This window comes from Thalassophryne amazonica, chromosome 3, assembly GCF_902500255.1.
Source record: "Thalassophryne amazonica chromosome 3, fThaAma1.1, whole genome shotgun sequence".
Lineage (NCBI taxonomy): Eukaryota > Metazoa > Chordata > Actinopteri > Batrachoidiformes > Batrachoididae > Thalassophryne > Thalassophryne amazonica.
The window spans coordinates 96,245,968-96,259,956 of NC_047105.1; the positions used below are offsets into that span (position 1 = coordinate 96,245,968).

The following is a 13,989-nucleotide window of genomic DNA, read 5'->3' on the forward strand; positions in this document are numbered from 1 at the left end:
CATTGTGTTTTGCCACAGTAACTGTCACATGTGTCACTGTCACGTCTCTGATGTACAGTTATCGTGGAGAGGATGACCTTTGTGACAGAAAGGCCCGAGCCATTTCCTGTTCTGGCAGCTGACCTCACACCTTTTACAGTTTTTCTCAAATGCTAAAACACATTTCACAAACGTTTCCTCCATGTCCCCCAATGTCTAAACACAACACCCTTTTCTAAAGCTACACAAACACAACCTCACCTTCACACTTCAAAACTCAAACTTTCACACCAAAAGAGCAGCTCGAAGCTTTCAAAAATGTAAACACTATACACATCATTACACACTACAGCAAAACAATTGAAAACACAATGCTCAATTTGTGAGAAGGTTCTTTGTTTCATAACTGCCAATGCATATTTCTAGAAACTTTACAGTAACAGATCTTCTTAAATCTCTGTAGAGGATTAGGCATTTAGATTTGTGAGTTTCATATGAAGAGTATAAATCTATAGAAAATACTGCATGTACACTACTGTAACACAACTCAATGCAAAAACAGTATCTATTGCACACAACAGTACCCTTGAAAACATGTTCAGGGTGTGAAGTTGTTTTATTTACTTTTTTCACACCACACACACACCACAATCACTGTGCAGCATCATGTCGCTGAGCTGCATTGGGCCACATCACCTCATCCACATCGCAGGCTATATTCTCTCTTGCCAGGCACCGCAGGAAAAACGCCCTGGAATGGCGAATCCATCCTTGGAAGGCCTCCACTGGGATGTCAACACAGGCCAGCTCCATTGCCCTTAGGAGGTTCTCTCTAGTGTATGGTTGTCTGTCATAAACCTTCCATCTCCACGATGAGAAGAACTCCTCTATAGGGTTCAGGAAAGGGGAGTAGGGTGGCAGACAGACATTTAAAAACTGGTTACTGTTGGTGGTGAACCACTCTCTGATTTGGTTTGTTCTGTGGAAGCTGACATTGTCCCAAATGATCACATAAATGGGATGTGCGGGCACAGGATGGTGTTGGTGGCGGTCCAGGAGGATGTCTCTTAGCTCCTCTAGGAAGGTGAGGAGACGTTGAGTGTTGTAAGACCCAAGGACAGCATGCCGGTGGACAAGCCCCTCCGAACTCATGGCCGCACAAAGAATAATATTACCCCCCTTTGGCCAGGAACCTCAGTGATGGCTCTTTGGCCAATGATGTTACAGCCTCTTTGCCTTTGTTTCTGCAGGTTGAAGCCAGCCTCATCCAGGAAGAGGTACTCATGAGGTCTGACCATCGCATCCAGCTGTAATATCCTCTGTGAAAATGTGAAAGTGCACAGGTGTTCAGAACAACAGTCAATCAGGTAGCGCAGTATTGTCCAGAAGTACTGTAGGCCACTGAGCAACACAGTATGTCCACTAACTGTACTGTGAACATGGATGTATACTTACTTGCACCTACTCGTAATGTAGGTCTTTGTGTTGCGCAGAGTTGCACTCAAAGGGAACCCTATAGACCTGTTTCATCCGCATCTTTTGGCGCGGGAGAACTCGGTCTGTTGTGGCCAAGCTGACATCATCAATGCTCTCGAAGTTGACATTATCGGCAATGACTTTGTCTCTGATCTCCCGGAGTCTGATGAGGTTGTTCTCACGAACCATATCCACAATGAGGGTTTCTTGTGCCGCTGTAAATATGGCAACCCTCCCACCTCTATGTGGCATTCTTTCAACTCTAAAGAAAGGAACATGTGTTGTCAATTGACATGTTTTACAATAACAACTGATTTGGAACCAATAGACTACTTTCACAGGCTTGTAAAACTGTATTGTGACGAAGAAAGCAATAGAGTACAATACCTGTTGTGTTGTCTGAATGCCCTGATAATGGTGGCCATGGTGAACCTACTCAGGTTTGGACGGACTCTTAGTCCTGCTTCAGCCATTGTCATGCCATGGACAATGACATGGTCAATGACTGTTGCTCGCATCTCATCCGTAATGATGGTGCGAGGTTGTCTTGCTCTTCCTCCTGGACCTTCTCCTCTCCCTTGTTGGCCTGCTCCTCTTCCTCCTCTGATTTGAACTCCTCTTCCTCGTTGGCCAGCTCCTCTCCCTCCTCTGAATCGAATTCCTCTTCCCCTGACTCTGCCTTCATCCATTGTGTTTGTTTGGAATCTTCAGCAAACTATGCACTCTGAACTTGCTTTTATACATGTGGTCACAGCATTGGCAACATGTGTCTTCAATTTTGAGTCGTTCTGTGTAATGAATGACACCAGGTGTGCTCATTGTGTTCAAATATTGCTGACTGTGGCAAGCATTTTGCATCACATGAGCTTTCATTTGAGAATATGAGCAGAGTTCTTTTGCAACTTGTGTTTTAGCAAGGAAAAATGTGTTTAGATTTATGAGAATGGGGGATTGTGTTTTGTGAATTGTGTCTTCATGTGAAATGTGTTAATGATATTGGCAAATGATGGCTAGATTTAGTACATGTGTTTAGACAATTGGTCATTTGGTTTAGAGGATTGGCTTTTGTGTTTTAGCATTTGAGAAAAACTGTAAAGCACATAGTGCACAAGGTAAAACCAGAAATCAAGAAGACGTGACTTCATCACGATGGGGCATAAATCACAGTACACACATCAAAACTGGACTTTTAATAAACCCAAAGTGCAAGTAAAAGGAGAATGTTCAAACACACCTGTACTTGGAACAGGCTACGCCTTGGCAAAAACTTTAATGTGCAAAGGTTTTTGGAACCCAAGAGTTTTAATTGACATGTAATGTTGGCGTGTGTGCAGGTGTGAATGTGTTTGTTTATCTATATGGGGTCTTGTGAAAAACTGTTGTCCTGTCCAGGGTGTACCCCAACTCATGTCATATGACTGCTGGGATAGGCTCCACCCCCCTCATGACCCTTACTTGGAGTAAGCGGATATAGAAAATGGATGGATGGATGTAGTGTTTGATTCAATTCAGTATTTTTATTACAAAAGAAAGCCATAAAAATTATCAATCATAAACCTTATTGTGAGCCAACTAACCCACTATTTATCTGTTTATGCATTTTGAAATTCAGGGACTTAGTCTGTTACCTTGCAATGCAAATTATGTATTAAGCAAAAAATAAACTTCTACCTCAATATGTCCAAAAGGATTCCAGTTATCATCTGAGAGGAACATTGTTATTTGATTCAAGACTTGAACTACCGTAAAAAAAAAAAAAAAAATCATTGTGTCTCTGTAAAAGGTGTAAATATTTGGAATAACTGTCCTGATAACATTAAATGATTTGGTACTTTAGTTGGCTTTAAAAGACTGTGTAAAAATATAATTCCTTGTTATAGTGTGAATAATTAAGTTTACCAATTTCTATTGCTGTTTGGATTGTGTTATGCATTATTGTTTGTCTTGTGACAAGAAATTTCAGTTCATTGATTAATTTAAATTGTCTGTGCTTTATTCCTTTGGTAAATGTTATGAGTACACACACACATATACACACACACACACAATGGATTTGTTATCTGGAGTTATCAAGATTGTTGTCATTCTTTGCGCATTTCTTTTGAAAATGCAGCATCAGAAGAACATGCTTCTTCTTCAGAACTTGTTCAAAAACAGACAAGTGCAGAAGGTGTTTTTAATGCGATGTGGCATGGGTGTCTCTGTTACCTTTCCCCCCTCCCAAGTCAAGACATCTATGGATGAAAGTCGGAAGCAAGGAATGGTGGGATAAAGTTGTTGAATGGAAAGAAAATTTTCAAATAAGGTGGCTGTCATTTCTGAAACTGTGCACACTAATTACGTTACCATGAGGGCTCATATCCCGCTGACAATGAGAGTTACAATTGGGCTATATAAACTTAGCAGCTGTGCAGAGTACCTTGTCATTTCCAATCAATTTGGTGCCCTCAAGGGCACAGTTAAGAAATTCATTTCATGTTTTTTAAAGCCATAACGAAAAGACCGATTAAACATCTGATTCATGTGACAAATGAAAATGAAGTCTTGGAGATCATCTGAAGCTTTGAGGAAATCCATCATATCCCTCAAATAATGGGATGAACTGACGGGACACACCTCCCAATCCCCCTTCCTTCAAACAGCTACAAGGACTTTGTGAATACAAAGGGCTGGTCTTCCTACATACTACAGAGTGTTGTTGACCACAAATGCAGGTAGGTTATTTCTGAACGTCTGTCATTTTCATAGTCCCACAATCATTAACATCACATCTCTTGAGATTTCTTCAAATTTTATTTGTGGCTTTAGGTAGAGCCCACTGTCAATCTTACATCTTAAACTGGCATTACTGTGATACAGTGGCGGATGCTGGTCTTTCAAGGAGGGGAAGCTCAGTTTCGGCCTACATCATAAAATGTGTTGGTTTATTTATACGTAAATTCTACCCTCTGTTCCTTTTCAAGAAAATGATCTGTGACCCTGTCGTACCAACAAGGCGTCTTTTCCAGGGACTTGACTAGTGTCCTCTCAATGGCCAGCAGAGCTAGGTTTGACCCATGGTGTTGCGGGTGTAAGACTTGAGCCGCTTTAAACAGGAGAAGCTCCTCTCTACACCTGCAGATGTAGCTCCAATCGTTGCCACTAATGACAATAGTTTGTACACCTGAGGCATTGCACTGTCCAACTCCATGTCTTTCAGAAACAGCAAGAAATCACATAGCTTTCCCCTGTTGCCCTGCAAGTCCTGGTTTGAATATAGGACTTGAAGTTCAGACCTCAGTCTCCCTGAATCAAAGAACTGGCCAAAACTTTTCAGGACACTCTGAAATGCCTCCTCTGGAAACACTTGTCTCATCTCATCAAATTTCCCTGGACTGACCAATTCCAAGAAACGCAGACTTTCCAAATTTGCAAAATGCCGAGGTAGCTGCTCTGTGAGATTGTCTAGGATGGCCATGTACAGATTTCTGTAGCGCTCCTTGGGATCCTGTAGTTGTGACAGAGGGCGTTTTCTCATGGGCTCAGTTTGTGGGTCTGATGTGAGATCTGCTGCTTTGGCATAAACAGCTTGGAAAAAGCAAGAAGAGACTCAATTCTTTTCTTGCAGTACAGAACATCCATAGCTCTCTGCTGGACAATGTCAAACACCACATCAGTCTCAGAGAAGATTTGTTCATATGTGTACAACATGAACACAAACTCAAAATTCTCCAGTTTCATCAGACGTCCTTTGGCACAGTCTAATGTGTCATCATCCATGGACTTATCTGCAATGATCATCTCAAAAGTTTGCAGGAGGGCATCATAATTGTTTGCCACAGTGCTCACTATCTGTGATGTGAAATTCCATCGAGTAGGAGCATTTCTGGGCAACCTTGAGCAGCCTGCAGACTCAAGAAAAGACATCCTCTTTGTGGATTTTGAGAAAAATGTGTCAAACCCAGAGAGTGATGCAAAAAATATTCTGCACTCAGATAAGCATTTAGCCCCCTGAGACAGAACCAGATTCAGTCTGTGTGCATAGCAATGCACAAACATTGCACTGGGGGCTATTGCTTTAACTTTGGCCTGCAAACCATTGAGAGCTGAGCTACTTTTCCCCACCTTTTGCACCAAATTAATCTGAGGAGTTGATCTGCCCTGCTGTTTAACTCTAAGTTTTTCTTCGTAAGGAAGACTATCAAATGGCTTTGCCAAAATCCGGTCCACAACATTCAAACTGTCTGCCATTATGTGCAGCTTGCTACCTAGCTAGCTCGCTAGCTGGGACTGGCGCGAGGCTAGTGTGAAGTGTGTCCGCCTGTGAGTGCTTTGTGACGGTGGAGGGGCTCAGTAGCACCCGCTGCTCGGTAGGGACAGAAACTGCGATAGAAATCAGTCTCCAAACACAAGCAGCTACAAAAAAAAAACCCACCAGAAATAGAAGCTCCATTTTTCGCTAGTCATTTTTAACAAAGAAAATGCCGCTAAGCAGATTAGCAAAGTCTCCGGTTCAACTCAGAACAGAATGAAAATGCTCCCACGGATGTTTACACTTTTACACATTTGCCACAAGTATACCTGTCGCATTTCAATATAATTCAGAAAACAAAATTTCATCTCTCCCCCAGGGTAAAGTTATTTATCCACCTAAGCACAAATCAGCAGCCCTTTCAGCTAAGCAGGCACACAGACAGCAAATATGCAAACACAAGAATGTGGCTAGCCAAGTCTGGGCGTCTGAGTGAGGTGTTCTGAGATTTCCTTGTTTACATAACAGAAGTACAGAACAGTACATAACAGAAGTAGCTCTCCACGGGGGATCTTGGGGTCATTTGACTCTCCGTGGGCTTTACAGGTAGAAGACAAAAGCTTGGACCTCCCAGTGCTAGACTGGCCTGCCTGCAGTCCAGACCTGTTGCCCATTGAAAATGTGTGGTGCATTATGAAGCGCAAAATTCGAGAACGGAGACCCCGGACTGTTGAACAACTGAAGTTGTACATCAAGCAAGAATGGGAAAGAATTCCATCTACAAAGCTTCAACAATTAGTGTCCTCAGTTTCCAAGCGCTTATTGAGTGTTGTTAGAAGGAAAGGTGATGTAACACAGTGGTAAACATACCACTGTCCCAGCTTTTTTGAAGCGTGTTGCAGGCACCCATTTCCAAATTAGTAAATATTTGCACAAAAAAATAAAGTTTATCAGTTTGAACATTAAATATCTTGTCTTTATGGTGTATTAAATTGAATATAGGTAGACCATCAAACAGTTGCCCTAAAAGGTGTTACAATAATGCCTCACATTCACCCCGATGTCAGAGTGCTGCCATACAAGGCGCTCACTACACACCGGGAGCAACTAGGGGATTAAGGACCATGCCCAAGGGCCCTTGTGAGTTTCCGGTCAGGCTGGGATTTGACACTTAACCACTAGACCAGGGGTAGGCAACCTGTTCCAGAAAGAGCCATGAGGGTGCAGGTTTTCTTTGCAGCCACTGACTCCACCAGGTGATTTTACTGATTAATATCACTTTGAGCAGATGGAATCAGTTAATCAGTGATATCACCTGGTGGAGTCAGTGGCTGCAAAGAAAACCTGCACCCTCATGGCTCTTTCTGGAACAGGTTGCCTACCCCTGCACTAGACCATCACCTCCCCCATGATTGTTTCTTTCCTCCTTTCTGTCAGACAGCTGTGTGCATAATTAAGCCTCTTTACAGAAGACTGTAGTGTGGTGTGTTGCATCTTTAAAAATGGAATTGAAAGTTTCTTTGAGCCTTTCTGCTCATAAAAAAAAGCACAGAAGTCATAGTTTTTGCCAACAGAATGACTAGAATTTTTAGGGATATCTCTATATTGGCCACCCTGGCAATTCAGAAGCATTATGTATTCATTTGACAAAGTGGTGAGAGGTTGGATCAGTAAGTGATTCAGTCCTGTGTCCTGTCCCTCCAATAACAGATGCCTGAATAACATTAATATCGGATACGTTACCAATACCGAAGCTGGCCTATCTCTACTCAGAACCTACAAAGAAAATGCTTACAGGTCTTGTAATTTTAGTGAACAAAGTGACTTTAACATATGTTGAAAATCTTACGCCCCTTAATCGTTCCTTCCACGTTGCTCCTCACGGTACAAATGCAATGCAAACAAAGTAAAGGCCTTTGAGGATGTGTACTTAGAACTGAGTCCTGACAGTGGTTTGTTCTCAAAGTGCCTTTGGGTTCAAATGGCAGCGTCACTAATAACAAAGTACATAATCAGATGACAAACAGACTACGGCCACTGTTTGTTCAACCTGCAGAGTCAACATCACCACCACCCCCACCCCTTCGCTGTCATATCATCTGTATTTTCCTGCACAGCAGTAATCCATTATCACTGCCTGTTAGATGAGTCTGGAAATGTAGTGGAGTCAACCAACAGCAGATCTTCAAATGACTGATTTAAGGCCACAGCAAGTGTCAAAGCTGCTCCAACTCTTTGTACCTGGAGGTATTCAGACAGTGCTTGACTTTAAACTCTCTTCAGGACCTTTCAGTAGCCAGCAGAGCTCATTTTAGCCAGCACACACAATAAGGGCTTTCATCCTTCTAATAAAAGTACATATCACGCCTCATTGCTTCTGCTCTCATTTCTAGTCTGCAGGTAATAAGACTCCACTGATGAAACAGTTCTCGACTGCACTGACAAGAGACTATTAAAACTTGGAAAAACAATTTATAACCTTGCCAGTCATCTGTTTTTCTTCTTTGTATAGCACTACCTATGTAATTACTTTTAGTTTGGATCGCAATTAAACTACAACCCCTGGCAATAATTATGGAATCACCGGCCTTGGCGGATGTTCATTCAGATGTTTAATTTAGTAGAAAAAAAGCAGATCACAGACATGACACAAAACTGAAGTCATTTCAAATGGCAACTTTCTGGCTTTAAGAAACACTATAAGAAATCAAGAAAAAAAAATTGTGGCAGTCAGTAACGGTTACTTTTTTAGACCAAGCAGAGGGAAACAAATATGGACTCATTCATTTCTGAGGAATAAATTATGGAATCACCCTGTAAATTTTCATCCCCAAAACTAACACCTGCATCAAATCAGATCTGCTCGTTAGTCTGCATCTAAAAAGGAGTGATCACACCTTGGAGAGCTGTTGCACCAAGTGGACTGACATGAATCATGGCTCCAACACGAGAGATGTCAATTGAAACAAAGGAGAGGATTATCAAACTCTTAAAAGAGGGTAAATCATCACGCAACGTTGCAAAAAATGTTGTTTGTTCACAGTCAGCTGTGTCTAAACTCTGGACCAAATACAAACAACATGGGAAGGTTGTTAAAGGCAAACATACTGGTAGACCAAGGAAGACATCAAAGCATCAAGACAGAAAACTTAAGCAATATGTCTCAAAAATCGAAAATACACAACAAAACAAATGAGGAACGAATGGGAGGAAACTGTAGTCAACGTCTGTGACCGAGCTGTAAGAAACCGCCTAAAGGAAATGGGATTTACATACAGAAAAGTTAAACAAAAGCCATCATTAACATCTAAACAGAAAAAAACAAGGTTACAATAAGGAAAAGCAGTCGTGGACTGTGGATGACTGGATGAAAGTCATATTCAGTGATGACTCTCGAATCTGCATTGGGCAAGGTGATGATGCTGGAACTTTTGTTTGGTGCCGTTCCAATGAGATTTATAAAGATGACTGCCTGAAGAGAACATGTAAATTTCCACAGTCATTGATGATATGGGGCTGCATGTCAGGTAAAGGCACTGGGGAGATGGCTGTCATTACATCATCAATAAATGCACAAGTTTACGTTGATATTTTGGACACTTTTCTTATCCCATCAATTGAAAGGATGTTTGGGGATGATGAAATCATTTTTCAAGATGATAATGCATCTTGCCATAGAGCAAAAACTGTGAAAGCATTCCTTGCAAAAAGACACATAGGGTCAATGTCATGGCCTGCAAATAGTCCGGATCTTAATCCAATTGAAAATCTTAGGTGGAAGTTGAAGAAAATGGTCCATGACAAGGCTCCAACCTGCAAAGCTGATCTGGCAACAGCAATCAGAGAAAGTTGGAGCCAGATTGATGAAGAGTACTGTTTGTCACTCATTAAGTCCATGCCTCAGAGACTGCAAGCTGTTATAAAAGCCAGAGGTGGTGCAACAGAATACTAGTGATGTGTTGGAGCGTTCTTTTGTTTTTCATGATTCCATAATTTTTTCCTCAGAATTGAGTGAGTCCATATTTTTTTCCCTCTGCTTGGTCTAAAAAAGTAACCGTTACTGACTGCCACAATTTTTTTTCTGATTTCTTATAGTGTTTCTTAAAGCCAGAAAGTTGCCATTTGAACTGACTTTAGTCTTGTGTCATGTCTGTGATCTGCTTTTTTCTACAAAATTAAACAACTGAATGAACATCGTCCGAGGCCGGTGATTCCATAATTTTTGCCAGGGGTTGTACTACAATCTAATGTAATTCAATCTAAATTAAGAAAATCGACACCAGTTTATCTGGGAAGGAATTATTATTATTATTATTATTATTATAAGTTTTGCAGTATAATCCTGTAATTAATGAACAATGCAAACATATTTTGGGGAAAAAGTAGCTGCTTGCACTGTGTTCCATGGGACGAGGTGCACCACATCATGCTACTGATGTGGAGGAAAATAAAATAAAAAAACAGCTGTATAATTAGTGACTATCACTGGGTTGATATAAATAATAAATAAAAGGGGATGCAATACAGAAGTCCGCGGTTAAATAACCCTGGTTAAATTAAAAAAAAAAAAAAGGCCACTCACGTGTTGTGGTGGGAGCCGACACTCTGGCATACCACATGTGCACTCAGCAACTTCACAGTTGCGGGACACTTAGACAAATTTCACTGCCAGCTCGACAATGATTGTCTGCTGACTGTTTTCGTGTGAATGGCCACACATTTTCTATGTGCCAAACGAGCAGTGTTAGATGCTCGTGTGTGTCAGCTAGAATTTGGCCGACACCTGTCAGGAGAGGGTTCGATGGGCTCGCACAGAGCACACTCTGTCTTTCAGCCACTGGTGTGCACAAATAGCTGTAGCTGTTGTGCAAATAGCTGTTGTGCACTTCATGCACAAGTCGACCAACTTCGCACTATGTGTGAAGGTGCCCTTAACAGTGGATGCTAAAATGAGCTGCACAGTGGGTGTAAATCCATTCGTGCCATGTCCCAGTGCAAATTATTATTTACACAGCAGGAAATACCATTGCCAAGTAGCTGTTGGAGTACACAGCAGCTACAAAAGCATCTGATGGGAAGCAATGAAGCATTAAAAGTGAAATATTGTATTTATTCATGAGAGTTTACTTTAATTACCTTTAATGGTTGTTTTCAAATCACTTTTGTTCTATATTTTATGTCATATAATATTGGCCTTTTCTGGGGGGGGGGGGGGGGGTGACATGGTGTGGGAGTTTTCTGTTGTGTTGCAACTTCAAAGACGCTGTCAAATGTGCATGTTATCGATGTGCAACAGCTTTGAACATGGCTGCATATTGATATTGCCATATTATAGTTGTCATGTGTTAGACTATCTGAATGCTTCTGTACGTTTGTGTATGTGTGTGACAGAGAGAGGGAGCTTTAGGATGATATATGTGAGTTTATATAACAGCTGAGTGGATCCTTGTCATTTGATTGGTGCTTTGTATGTCACATGACATGGATTAATTCATCCCATTTGTGTTGCATTGCATTTAGAGTGCGGCTTGGTTCCATTTGGAGTGCAAATTTGGTTCCATACGTTTGGTACCATTGCACTCTCACATGCACACGCGCACACATGCGCTTGCTCACACGATGTGCGCACACGTGCGAGTGTGTCATGTCCCCCCCCGCCCCCAAACCACGAACCAACATTGTCAAGGTGCGCCAAGGCAAAAGCTCGAACGGCGACTGGAGTGCAGTGTGAATGCTGTCCAGGACAACACGCACATCTGGATGGCTGTCATGTCCATGATGGACGTAATTTAACACAGAGATTGTCATTCCCTCCCATGGGTTACACAACGTATATGAGACATCACAGTTGTAATACGACATGCAGCTGCGCACATGCCCACAGCGAGTCGATGCATGTGTCAGACTCAGTGCGCTGCCACCAAACACAGCTGATCGAGCTGTGACAGCTGTGGAACATCTATCATGGCATATACAGCATGTCCCGCTGAAGGTGGAATTAACGTGCAGCAGTGTGCCCATGTTGCCACAACAGAGATAAAAATAAAAAGCAAGCTGTGGAATGTCTCCAGCTGGGACACCACCCATGCACCAACCTTTGCTGTACATCCTCCTGACAGCTCCCACTGTCAGCTCACAAAAGCGTCATCCTATATGACACGGCGTCCTATGGCCAGTGCACCATCCGACTGGACAGTGAGACGCCCGTTACACCTCACACCACGTGACACGCAATCGCAATGTCCATCTATCATGTGGTGAATTAACTGACAGCCCATGTGTGTACCATTGTGGCCCCAGATCCTGGGGAGAGCTTTGCTGTTCCAGACAAGGGGGCGTGTCGCTCAGATCATGTCAGCGCAGGCAGGGACCCCGATGCTGTCAGATGATGACACATGCATTCACATATCAGCTTAGTGAGGAGCACTGAAGCTGTCAGATGATCACAAGCGCATTCACCTAAGCGACCACATATCAGCACAGGCAGGAGCCCCAAAGCTGTCAAATTATCACACGCGCGTACACCGAGACGACCACATCATATCAGTGCAGACAGGAGCCCCGAAGCTGACAGCTGATCACACGCCTGCACACCGAGGCGACCATATCATGTCAGCACAGGCAGGAGTCCCGAAGCTGCCACATGATCACACATGCACACACTGAGGCATCACATCATGTCGCACCTAACAACTGTGTCATCGCAACTCAAAGCTGGAGAACACATATCATGCGATGAACATCCACCTCAATAAGCCACGGCGATGCATATGTGTCGGCAGGCCCTCATGACATGGACAAAAAATAAAGCACAGCTCACCTTCAGAACGTGTCCAGCTGTACCTCAACGTGTACTGCAGACACCATCAGCAAGCTGTCCATGTAAAAATATCCATCTGATCCTGTGATCAGCTAGCTGGTGAGCCAAATGGCACGTCCACCATGTAAGTTATAGTCCACATGACACGGTGTCCTTCTGCGTGCCAAGACAAAGACAGCTGGATGCACAGACCCTCCATGTGGCCCAGCAGCTTTCACCTCCGTGTGGCTGGCTGATGTGTTCATGATGTGAACAGAGCTGCTGCAGGCAGGTGGCCTGCAACTGCCGTGAACTTTGCTGGCCTGAGTTCCGGTCACTGCGTGCACCAAGGAGGGAGGGATGTTTTTACGTAATGATTAAGTGGATCCTTGTCATTTGATTGGTGCTTTGTATGTCACGTGACATGGATTATTTGTCCCATTTGTGTTGTGTTGCATTTACTGTGCAAATTTGGTTCCATGCGTTTTGTACTATTGCACGCTGCAACCACCACCCACTAGTGGGGGTGGTGTTTAGCTAAACATGGCAGAGTTTGTTTTGCTGGCGGACAACAATTTGAAGGAGCTAATTGACAGTGATAATTCTTCTAACACACACACACACACACAAAAGAAAAAACAAATGCCTCCAGAACCAACACATATGTCAACAACGCTGTCAACACGGCCCTCCAATTCATTCTCCAGCATCTGGACTCCCCAAAACCTACACCAGGATTCCGTTTGTGGACTTCAGCTCTGCTTTCAATGCAATCATCCTGGCTCTGCTGCAGGACAAGCTCCTAGCTTAGCATGTCTGACTCCACTTGCAGGTGGATCACTGACTTCCTGTCCAACAGCAGGCAGCATGTGAAGCTGGAAGGGCACTTCTCTGACACATGGTCCATCAGCACCTGATCCCCCCAAGGCTGCATTCTTTCACCTCTACTCTTCTCCTGGCACCAACAGCTGAACCTCCAGTCACCAGTCTGTGAAGTTTGCAGATGATACAACCCTCATCTGACTCATCTCTGATAGGGCCGAGTCTGCCTACAGATGTGAGATCAACCACCTGGTGTCCTGGTGCAGACAGAACAACCTGGAGCTCAACGCCCTCAAGACAGTGGAGATGGTTGTTGACTTCAGAAAGAACCCAGTCCTGGCCACCCCCATCACCCTGTGTGACTCCCCAGTCACCACTGGGGTCTCCTTCCATTACCTGGGGATCACCATCACCCAGGACCTCAAGTGGGAGTTCAGCTTCAGCTCTCATCAAGAGAGCACAACAGAGTATGTACTTCCTGTGGTAGGTGAGGAAGTTTAACCTGCCAAAAACAATGATGGTGAACATCTACAATGTCATCATTGAGTCCATCATTTCCTCTTCCATCACCGTCTGGTACGCTGCTGCCACTGCCAAGGACAGGAGCAGACTGCAGTGTATCATCCATGCAGCAGAGAAGGTGAACAACTGCAGTCTGCCATCCCTACAGGACCTGTATACC

General features: G+C 43.3%; 1 long non-coding RNA gene across 1 annotated transcript; it reads right to left on the reverse strand.

Moving 5' to 3' along the window:
• Positions 1–7,135: 7,135 nt before the first annotated feature.
• LOC117507980 lies at positions 7,136–13,627 on the reverse strand. Its single transcript, XR_004559920.1, has 3 exons — positions 13,496–13,627; positions 9,928–9,930; positions 7,136–7,147 (listed from the first exon to the last, which is right to left on the reverse strand). It is a non-coding gene; the product is annotated as an uncharacterized LOC117507980 (long non-coding RNA).
• Between the last annotated feature and the right edge of the window lie 362 nt (positions 13,628–13,989).